Source organism: Cydia splendana, chromosome 1 (genome assembly GCF_910591565.1).
Source record: "Cydia splendana chromosome 1, ilCydSple1.2, whole genome shotgun sequence".
NCBI lineage: Eukaryota > Metazoa > Arthropoda > Insecta > Lepidoptera > Tortricidae > Cydia > Cydia splendana.
Genome location: NC_085960.1, coordinates 315,282 through 327,890, shown reverse-complemented (window position 1 = coordinate 327,890; position 12,609 = coordinate 315,282). Strand labels below are relative to the sequence as shown.

Here is a 12,609-nt window from a genome sequence, read left to right as displayed (position 1 = left end):
AAGCCGAGAGAACAATAGAGGGCTCCCGCGGTGACTTATGACACGGCGTGTGTGTGTGCTCAGGCGCATGTGTGCGGGAGACTGCGTGTTTATCAAGTGACGTCACGGAAATCCGAAGCGTCAATCGAATCGTGCCTTCATTGACAATCTTGAGTCCCATGTGACAAGAAAGTCGCGTATAGATCACTTTGAACACCTGGCCGGCTTAGCAACTTGTGCTGCTGACTGTAGATACTGCGCGTAGTCGAATCCACTACTAATCTAAACGACTTTGCAAGAACTAAACTACACTAATAGGTACTCGTATGTTAATGAGTGACCCGCCGGGTCCGATGGCCGAGCGGTTTAGGCATCTGTCGCAAATGCATAGGACATTGATTCGATTCCAGCCCTGGGCACTAAAACCTTAGTCACTTTTTCTTTCTAATGGCATCTATATATCCGTTTATATCATCATCATCATCATTTCAGCCTATATACGTCCCTCTGCTGGGCACAGGCCTCCTCTCATACGCGAGAGGGCTTGGGCTATAGTCCCCACGCTAGCCCAATGCGGATTGGGGACTTCACATACACCTTTGAATTTCTTCGCAGATGTATGCAGGTTTCCTCACGATGTTTTTCCTTCACCGAAAAGCTAGTGGTAAATATCAAATGATATTTCGTACATAAGTTCCGAAAAACTCATTGGTACGAGCCAGGATTTGTCTTGTTGATCCGTTTATATATTTTATATTTATATAAACTTCTTTTGTGTTGATTAACGCGTGACGCCACAGCGGGGAATCTCGAAGAGTCAATCGAAACGTGCATTGCCTATATTAAATTCTCCGTGCAAAGTAAATGTGGGCAGCAACAGCCCAATAAGTTAGTTTTGACCACGACGGTCATCGCTCTGGGGAGTTCGGAGTCAACGCTCGTGACGTGATGTTTGATCGGCGCGTCATATGGATGGAGTCATTGGGTCAAGGCGTCTCGAGCTTTGGGGCATGGAGGCACCGCTAGCATCACATATAACTGCGGTAGTCGATAACGCTATCACTACAAAGTTGCCCTCGTTGAATTTTATTGAATATTTTTCTTATTTACACTTCTTTTACAAAATGTCATTAAAACTACAATCATTTAACTTAAACAAAACGTAACTAACGTACCTCCAAAATATTCTCCTTTTTGATACACAGAGGTTCAACAAAATGCAGCAGTAAAAATTGCTGTCAACCTATTTTAGGACATCCTATATAGTTGCAGTAGGGTCATAGTGTCAGTAAAAACTTGAGTCTCTGAGTGCTCATTTGATTTTGAATTATTTTAGTAACTTGTGTCCTTGTGTGCGGCACAAGCATTTTTGTACTGAATATGCTTGTGCCGCACAGTGCCGCACACTGGTGGAATCCCGCCTTTAAGGACACTCGATAATTTTGTAACAAATGTCAAGACGCGTTGTCTGCACTTACAAATCATTGATTAGAGAAATGATTTCTTGACAGCGACAACTTTCATTATTAATTTAAACACAGTCATCTTTCAAAATTAATGATGGAGTCTTTATATGACTCGAGTTCGTTCACGATCCAGTCTAGAAAAAGAACTCAAGTCACAATCCAAGTATTTGAAGTCGAGTTATAATTTAGCGTCATAAAACTCAAGTTATGACCAACTCTAATAGTATCAGAGCTGTTCGCCGCGCTCGGGCTTCGCGGAACACTCGCTAATTGAACCAATTCCCGGCCATTTCTATTTGCAGTACAATAAAGTTGAGCGAATTCAGCTCGGGCGTTACACCGCAGATCACTTGCATACTAGACGGAGCGTATAAGACTACTTGCAGTAGTTGCAGTCACCACACGTTAGACGCTTCGGTCTATAATTCTATACAAAACAAACGTATGTAAGCGCAACGTCTCAGTTGATTACACATGTCAAAAGAAAAACTTGAACTATAATATATAGATAATGTATAATTTGAACTATGTTTCTTTACTTATAACTCTTATAAGGTGTGAAAGGTGTCAATAGTGAGTAGTTATTTATGTTGTGTTATGTTTATATGTTACAATCTAGGACTAATAATGGGCTTTCGGCTCGGCCACGAGATTGAACGACATGCGACAGCGGCAGCAATAAGCATAGCTTGAAGCTTTCGTTCCCACCTATGGTTGTCGCTGCCGCTATCGCCAGTCGCGTAATGTTTTGGCCGAGCTGTTTGGCAGTATAGTGGTGTAGGATAGGTACAACGACTTTGCAATTCGGATTGACATCCGCCGGATCCGGAACTAGATTTGATTAATTCCATACTATTTGGATCCATACTATTTAGACATATAACAAAACAACTAAGTGTATAGCTCGCGGCAGTCGCGGCGTAATACTTTACAAGTTTTCGTGCAGTTTCGGAAACTCTTCATAGTGCGTAGTCTAGGAAAACAGTTTATGTGCCAGCGTTTTGTCAAACGCTTTAATTATGCATTAGTTAAGAGTAGTTAAGAGTCGGTGAGTCAGTTCGTTAAACGGGTGCTGTACGAATTGGGCACGTATTGTTCTACATTATGTGGGTTATTGTTTAGAAGAAATGGACACATCGCCTACACTTGATGACTGTTGGGTGTATTCATTAGCACATACACTTGAACACGCAGTCGGCAGCAAATAGCTGAGCGGGCGACGAGGGCAATATGATAAATGGTCTAAATGGGTCTCCAAACTGCAACCGCTGGGAAAAAGGTCTCGGTCCGTAAAGGAATCGGGAGAATCAAAGCTCTGACCGGCGCGGCGTGGTCCCCGGCCCCACATTTTTCATGGTCCTGTTTAAGAGTTAATTAACACCAACTGCCGATGCTGTACGACATATTCGTACGTCAGCGGTAAAGAGCTAAACAACACTTTATTGTTGAGACTCGGCCACGACGTAACGACTTGCAACTGCGCTATACCCATGCCATAGCCATAGCTAGATGGGGCTGATGATCATCCGTCGTGGTCTATACTTCGCCTGGAGTAGCACACCCTTCCATTCCTCTTCGTCGACTTGAAGTCATTGAATGACGCCATTTTAAGGCAAAATTCACTAGCAGCAGCAACTTGTTAACTGTCTAAAAATAAAATAGGCTCAGAGCATTTATTAACGCCGCTTGATAAATGACGTCATGTAACTAACACATATTGTATGGATATTAATTGCACCGCAATCTCTCGCTCATAAAAAGTTCAAGTAAATCAACTGTTCGAAGAGACATACAATCGCCAAGTTTGCAATTGCATCGACTTGGTACTTTTGGCAGGACAATATATGGACGAGCCATACTAGGCGTAAAATTGGCGGGGGACTTAGCGTCCACGTAGGCAGTATGTTAGTTAGCACTTTAGTAACTGGGTATTTATTCAGAAACTGTAAATAAAATGTACTCTTTTGTGTTGATTAAAGTGTGATGAAAACTATCCTTAGGTTCTAATTCTAAGTAAGCTGGATATATTTGTAGACTAATGTGTTGTGTGCGATATGCATTACCTAAGAGAGCTAAGAGTGATTGCATGACACCAAGTGGACACCGCGTTGCGCAGGCGATGTAACACGATGCACTTCCCTAAACCTAATCCGCACTCGCACACCCGTGCGTGTTACGGATTACGGATGCAAAACAAGTTGACTAGAGTAATGCGTGCTATATAAATTACAATTAGTCGTTCCTTTGAAGTTTGAACACCACCCCTCAATATTCGTGAGTAAAGGGTAAAGGTTAATCATTTTTGGATATGACATTGACAAATAATTCAAATGGTTATTCAAAGTTATAAACAAAAGTCAAAACCAAGCTGACATGTGATATACTACCCTACTGGATCGGCTAGTCTAAAGACCGAGGCCGACATTTAGGCATCAACTGGTGATGGTGATGAGATGCTAAAGGCTTCGTCACACAGGCGCGGTTTACGGCCGGGCGCGCCGCTTTTACATATAAAACGCTCACGCCCCGCCCGGAAAACGCGCCTGTGTGACGGAACCTTAAGACTGCTAAGCATGTCAATTTAGCCCGAATTTTGATTCTCGCTAGAGTGGCCGAAAAATGTATTAACCGCCCTTTAAAAGAAACTACTACCTACTATTTCAATTTTGCAGCCGGTCCCATCACATTGTGTATGGTCATATAGAGTAGTATAATATCGCAATTACATATACCATACACACGACACGGCCGACACGGACTATGAAAACTGGTTATTTTGTGTTCCTCCTACGAAGTGACTCGTTTTTAGTTTCTACCAGTCCATAAGGAAACACAGGGCCAAAGTTCCTCCATAGGTACACGTTCATTTTATTATCTCACATTCGTAAATTTTAGTTTAAAGACAAGGTCTCCTTAGGTACCTACTCTCAAACAACATCGTTTTCATAATCATCTTTTGACTGGCTACTTGAGAGTGATTAAACTTAGAGGCCAATTCGAACATACATTTGACATCAAAATGATGTCATTTAGTTATCAGTCGCATATGCATTATGCTCGTAATTGTCCTCACTTACATGTATTGGCGAGAGCGAGACGCACGGGCGAATGATAACAATCCTCGAATCCTCGAGCAACTCATCGCATCAGTCGCTTTCTTTGACAAGTGGTGCGCGACGCGACGGCTGAGCCGGCGTACTAATACCGACTAGTGTCGACCTTATCTCAACGTAATAAGGCTTTCGAATGGTCACCTACTTGTGTCAATGGTTCGCATGTAGTCTAATCTAAGCTAATAAAACTATGCGGAAATTGCAGCGATTACAAAAAAATTGAGACACGTAAAGCACTTCTTACAATGTTAACAACAAAGTGTGCAAACTACTGACCATGTATGCCACCACCACTCATGGAACCAGGAACAACTTAAGGGCTTAAGATGGTACGAGAACTCGCATGCAAGTGTCATCATTACATTGCGATGCGGTATTTGATCAGTCGGCTGAATTGGATGTAACCTCAATAGTCCGCAAGGTAACTAAAATCGCATAAGAGTTCCCGCACCATCTAAGTGAACCCTAAGCAGTGCCCTAAGGGAATCTTTTATACCTACATGTTAGAATGGTTTGTTCAGTGTGAGTTGGTGTTGTCTGAGTCATCTGACTATCTGTTGTCGGTGTTGTCAACTGAATTTTGTTATGTTGCATCATTCAATTGAATTGAATTGAAATAGCCTTTATTGCTGACACATAAGTTTTTACATTTTTCATTCTTGAATTTAAAATATTTGTTGTTCCAAATATATATGGTAGTCAGTCAGTCAATCAATATCAAGTCAGCACGGTGGTTGGAAGCAAGATTTCTGAGCCAGTTCAAACCTTGTCACAGTAACAATATATGAGATCATTAAATGGATCTGGATCAAAAAACAAAGCGCTGGTGGCCTACAAATCCGGCATTGCAGATATCTTACATATTACCTGTTTTAGGATCTGTTTTGGTCATTGAATAAAAAACTTTTGAGAGTTTCAAAAAATATGTTCAAAACATATGAACAGGTTGATAACAGTGTAAGTAGATCCCGTGGGAATAAAAGTTGTATACATTAATCATTGATTGCAACCTCTTCATAATCCATGAGAATGTTTACCTACTGATAGATAACACTTGTATTGTAGTTGCTTTGTTGACAGAAAAACACTGCATTCACTCTACAAGCGGACTAATATGTGGATAATATTTAATTTTTGTTAAACCTCGGGTACCATCATTATTTTGAGAAAATAAATCACTTGGTTGGTTGTCTTCCATGCAGTTAACTTTATCTTGAAGTGGACAATCTGGCAAAAGATAAGGAATTATATGATAGCTAAAAGTTTTTAACAAAGTTTCTTTAATCTAAGAAAGTAACCTGCGCCAAGCTGTTACCTAAATTATGTCAACAGAGACACCTGTGAGCTAGCTCGACGTTATCAGCCGGATAATCTCTGCCAGTGCACGCGGGACATTTATCACAGTTACTGTTGTGTACACTGTACACTCAGATAAGATACAGCCAGAATGTGCGACGGCCGGCGCGCGGTGTGGCCCGCCGACCCTTCCCTGCTACTCACCCACGTAACTAGCCTCCATAGCGACGCTCCAGATAGCCCTTTTCAATCAAGTTTCTGTGATGGTAAAAAGTTTCCCTTCGACATGACAGCACGCACACACACCCACTCCCAACTAGAAACTTAATCCAAACTTTTCAAAACACTTCACAGACGCTAGCGGGACGATCCACGTTTCTCTCGCTCGACTTTGAGCCACTTTTTATTCACTTTAACACTCAAAAAGTGCACAAATCGGAGAAATTCCACGAGAAAACGAAGAAAACATTAGTATCGCGACAGGTAGCCGAACACAAAAATGACAAGCTAAAGCTAACACACACGACTGAGCTGTCACGCACACTGCGTCAACATAGGGGTGTAGTGACAGCTGGAATTACTGGCAACCCTGCACAAATATGCCGTATCTATCTACCACGGTCAAGCGAACTCACTTTAATCTCGAACCGAACTCACTGTGTGATTTGTCAGTACAACTGATAAAACAGTATTCTTGTTAGTGATGTGATTTTTTTAGAAGTTATCTAATAAATTCAAGTTTAATAACCTTATTTCATGAATAAACCTGCCTCGCATCATTAAATTTTAAATTCACAACGCGAGTTAAAGGCGAGACGACGTCAAATGCGACAAATTATAGTAACGCTGTAGAAATGAGTGTTGCAAGTTTAAAATATTGTTTGATTATGGGGTGTAAACGTTTCAAGTCGAAGTATGCCTTACTTGAATATAGTCTGTCGAGCCATTTCCGTCATTAGAAAAAAGCGACAAATTTAAAAAATATAAGCGCGAAGGGTTCTCGTCCCACAGAATATTTGATTTTCTCGGCTTTTTCTACTGACAAAGTTGTTTGACAGACTATTTGTGATTGATATGTATATATGAAGATTATGACATACCAATGTCTTGTAACCAGCTCGTAACTTACGAGGGACTGCCTAAGGTGAAAAATAAACATTATAATCTTAGTGCAAGGTGTTAAGTGTTCATAGAAGTTTGGTGTTTAAAATAACACTTGCTCCGTCTAGGCTAAATCGCTGCCATTTAAATCAGAGCGATAACTACGATTACCTCGAAATCCACGAAACTTTTAATTATAGTTAGTCCATTTTCTACAGGCCTATTATCGATGGCATGAGCGAGACAGCACGTAGCCGTCACTCCGTTGCAACTGCGCGGGAGTAAGCAAGATAACAAATTTTGAATTGTACCACTTTACAAAACGTCTGCACACACCATTCCGTTAGCGTTACATTATTTATTATCTCAGTTTCTCTCGGTGTACTACTGTACTAAATGTACTAAAAGGCCGAACTAGTACATTTGTGAGATTGTACTAGTTTGGAACAATTGGAACGATCTTTTGAGTGAACGAGCAAGCACAACTCTAGGCCTGTCTCCAATTCTTTGGTCCACTTAGTGACTTTTCAATACAACTTTCTATGACCGTAACAAAACGGAGAAACTATGTAAATAATTATCTAGACACGCGGCAGCGTGTCAAGCCAAGTTCAAAAGAAAAGAAGTGTCGTGTGTTATATTACATGAACCATTTGGAGCTACTTTTGACCCCTCTTCTCTCTCTTCTTCATATTTAAGAGCTGTTCTCTTGTCGGTGGAGCAATCTCCAACTCGCCCGGTCCTCTGCCAACTCCTTAACCTTCTGGTATGACACGACCTGAACCTTTTCTTTTATTTGGTTGAAATAATTTATTCTCGGTCTTCCTCTTCCTCTCTTTCCCTCCTCTACGTAACTCAAAATTTATGTAACATAAACATATGAAATATGGTTCATTTATTAAGACCCTGAAGGCTAACTAGAATCCCAAATTTCATGAATATAGCTTAACCGGTTACCAAGATACACATCTAAAAATCGGGATTTATCTCACTGACTTATTGACTCATGTACTGACTGACGTACGTACTGATTCACCTAACATCAAAAACCTAACCCACTTCCAGATGGCCTAGCAAGTAGAAATTTGGCATCGAGCTGGGCAATTGTGTGGTTATAAAACTGAGATAAAGAAACAGTGTTTTATTTTGCAATTTGTATCATTTTCCAAAAAACAGCTTTTATTTTACACACGAAGCGCCTAACGATTTTGTAATAGCAAAAATAAATTTAAGTTTCGAAATCAATTATGATGAATACCTACTAATAGTTTTTGTACAAAAAATAATGATATCCCATCAAAAACATAAATGTGAAATGAGAGCCAAGTTCAATTTGAAGAATAATAATATGCATCGTTGTTAACTTCACCGGAAAAAGAATTGATATCTATATGGGTGCCAAGTTCTAGTTCGCCTGGATGTAATTAAAATTCAGGATTTGTCTTTGCTTTTTTATAGTTTTTATACCAACAAACTAAATTTTAGAAAAGTAACATAGACAAATATAATATAGCGTGTACGTAAAAACTAGCCAAGTTAAACTGAAATACATGTCATATAAACATGTCATAATAACGGCCTCCTAGCCTAGTCGGTAGTGACCCTGCTTACGAAGCAGGAGGTCCCGGGTTCGAATCCTGGTAAGGGCATTTATTTGTGTGTTTATCACAAATATTTGTACCTGAGTTATGGATGTTTTCTATGTATATAAGTATCATATATACCTATGTATTATATATATCGTCGTCTAGTACCCGCAACACAAGCCTTATTGAGCTTACTGTGAGACTAGGTCGATCTGTGTAAAATTGTCCTGTAATATAAAAAAAAAAATATAAAAATATACTAAGAAAAAGTGACCAAGGCCTCCAGTGCCCCAGGCTGGAATCGAACCAGCGTCCTCTGCTATCGCGGCAGGTGCCTGAACCACTCGGCCACCGGGCCACAGTGGCATAGGTCGAATTTTTCCAAGTATATGCACTTCTTACTGAAGGCTTGTGGCGCCCCCTGGCCATCCCTTAGGTAGAACAGTATGCTTCGAACCTTCTAACTGGATCATCTCATGGTGATCTCATGATGATGAGAAAATATTTTTCTGAAAAATAATTTAATTTGTTCAAATACTTCATAGTATAGCCAAGTTAAATCCTGAACTTTAATAATTAATGACATCCCAAGCGAACTAGAACTTGGCACCCATATAGATCTCAATTCTTTTTCCGGTGAAGTTAACAACGATGCATAATTATTCTTAAAATTGAACTTGGCTCTCATTTCACATTTATGTTTTAATGGGATTATTCTTACTGGAAATAACATAAAAAATATAAAATCTAAAATGCAAGTTGGGGTACAAATTATAGATGGTCAAGCAAATCTTGTCAGTAGAAAAAGGCGAGCAATTCAAATTTTCTATGAGACGATATCCCTTCGCGCATACATTTTTCAAATTTGCCGCCTTTTTCTACTGACAAAATTAGCTTGACCAGCTATAAATAGAAATGTCCTAGTGTACCTAGTCACCTGCAATAATTTGTTACATAACAAAGGCCGCAAAAATATCTGACACGATCTTATTTGTAGAGCCATAAAAGCGTGTCAGATATTTTTGCGGCCTTCGAAGAGTAACATATTATTGCACGTGACTGTACATTGTATATGATATGGATGTTGTATGTATATTATTACTATTATTAGATTTATTAGGAAAGTGCGAAGATGTAAATTTTAACCATACTTATACTTATACGTTAGTCTCAATAAATATATTTTTTAATTTTATTTCAATACTTACACTTGCTGTGCGTAAGATGCGTTTCATACGGCGCATTTCCAAGCGCAGGCGGGTCTCCCAACCTCACCACCCACGTGATGCGCGGCGGGGAGACGCCGCGCGCGCCGCCTGGCAACCCCGACCGGTGCGTCATGGCGCCGCCACAATGGCGGACATCAGCGCTGCCGACTTACGCCGCTTGGGGCGCCACTCACTGACAGTTCAAACACTTTGTAAACAAACTCAACTTGGTAACTTTTGAGCCGGCGTTCACAAACAATTCTTATTAGAACGTGTTATGGTTATCACTTACGCGTATTTCTAAATGGTTAATATATACTGGAGCTTGGATAACTAACAATAATTATCACAAAGGAACTACCTAATTTTATTTAAAAATATTTATAGTATTTATAGTTTGTAGTGACGTCCCATTGTGTCTGTGGTTTGAAACAATTTGCATGCAGTCCCAGGCCCTAGGCACTCACTTTCGCCCCTGGCTGTTTGTTTATTATTTCCATCGGCACTAGTTGCGGTTATTTTTGGCCCGTTCACCTTGACTGCAGGCTGCGGCGCCCGCGCATCTATCCACAAACCTTTTATAATCGACTGCAACGTTCTAGTATAACTTGACCGCGATTTTCTTAATAAACTGGTACGAACGGAGATCAGATTAATACTGAATTTTCTGTAGTGGAGTTGTGAACGGGTGAACGTTGTGAAGGAACAGAGGGGCTACCGCGAAAACCGAAATTAGCAAATTGCGGGGATCTTACTCTTTTACTCCAATGAAGGCGTAATTAGAGTGACAGAGAAAAATGCCCGCAATTGACGATTTTCGGTATTGGCGGTAGCCCTACAGCCTGCGTTAAGATGGATAACATCGGCTTTCTGCACAAACACGCGCTTTGGGCTGGTGAATGCTGATTGCATATTCATTATATGAGATACTTACATGATTATAAACTTATTTAATAAATTTGGTATTAGTCCTTAATTGAATTTGAATGGGATTTGAATGACGCGTGCTTTTGGCTTGAATCTTGTTAATGTTTCAGTAGATACATATCATTTGACTTGTTATAGCTGAGTTGAGCACTGTAATACAGTAAATTCGATAATAGCAGTTGGCTATGTCTTATTTTAATTTTGACACCCAATGAAAACGGCACAAAGGGCATTTTGCAAATGTCCAATCAGGAAGAGGAAATCCCTAGAACGCCAAAAAGTGCGAGGAATGGTTTGCGTTGCGTGCCAAAAGAGGATGCGAAGGGGTCTGTGGAGCCGGGACAAACGCTAAGACGCTGAGAGAGGGGGAGAGAGGTTTTGCATGGCCAATAACTGTCTGGTGTTGAGCTTGCATCGTCTCTGCAGTCTGTCGGGACACTCGGGACGGGAGCGGGAGCCGGAACCGGCCGGTATCTGATAATAGCTGCTGATAACGACTTATATCCTCCTGATAGCGAACGTTATTTATGGCTGTTATCGCTGAAGAAAGGTCTGACGGTGACGAGCATTTTGTTAGTAATTTCTTTCATTTGCGATAAGTAATCTAACAATTAAAATTAAGTATACTGTGGTAGTAGACAATATAATTTGAGGAATATAACACGGCACCTACTCATGTTACCTCTTTTAAAACTTGCATTACAACCTCTTGTTCCATAATTCAAATCAATTTTACTATTCAACTTTTTTATAATATCGAAGGCATATTCATAGCATAGAGAAATATAGTAAGACAAGAGTGCTCACTCCGTCCATCAGTTTTGTTACCAAAAAGACTATTATTTTCATAGTCGACATCTAGCATCGAGTAGCGGAATTATCAGTAGGTACTGCTACTTGACAATAGATGTAGCACCGACCGGAAAAATGCTCATTTGCTCAACAACATAAGACTTTCCGGTCGGTGCTACATCTCACCCATTTTTAATAACCATGTATAACTGGAAGCCAAGGATTTATCGGTCCAAGAATTCTAAATGAGCTTGGTTTGAAGCCTAAGCCGTCGCCCGCGCACTGCGCCTGACCCACTGCATGCGCACGCAATCACGCATTCATCGTAGGTATACAACGCGTGCGCAGGTTCCTATTTACAAAACAGTAAACACCCCATCAAAACAACTTTCCTAGTATGCCTTGACTTCTAGACACGTTATACCTATGTGTCACCTAAGTTTGATTTATATACGATTCATTTAGCGAAGCGGTTTGTAAATTCCTAATAGCACATGCAGGTTTCTCCACCCATTGCCTAAGACAAGCGGTCAAGTTTCATTGCGACTTTACAGATTAGGTACCTACCTACTGGATAAAACTTCTTTCGCATTGACATAAAGTCTACATCAGCCAATCCCATGTTGCACGTACGTTGTACTTTCTTTCGTCAAACCTGCGTCTAAACGTAAAAGCTGATTGATTGCGTCGTAGGTACAACCATGGAGAAAGTACGGAAAATTCTACACACCTCTCCGTTTTATGGCGAATTTTACTACGTCCCATTATACGGTTTGTTTTGTTTAGTTTCTTGTACAACTGACCTGCCGCAATATGCGGGTAGGTACGTTTCCCATGCCGCCGGTCGGGGGACTAACTATATTTAGATGACATTTGGGTTTATTTTGAACCGTGGCCGACGACACGGTGCGGAACAGCTGACACTTCGGTTCTGCATCTTTATTCATTAAACATGTGTCATCTGGAAGCTTGTTCCTGATATTGTAGGGTCTTTAAAATACGAAACTACTTTGCATTGAGTCGAAATCACTCTTATACTGGTCCCCTCTTTAGAGGAGAAGTCGGTAACATTTAACAACATCAACCATCTTTGCGACATCAAGGGACGCTTCTTCGCCAGCTCTTCTCAGAATTCTTAGTC

General features: G+C 40.5%; 1 pseudogene; it reads right to left on the bottom strand.

The window, feature by feature from the left end:
- Positions 1–10,091, bottom strand: part of LOC134798597 (dystrophin-like) — a 36,919-nt pseudogene extending 26,828 nt beyond the window's left edge.
- Between the last annotated feature and the right edge of the window lie 2,518 nt (positions 10,092–12,609).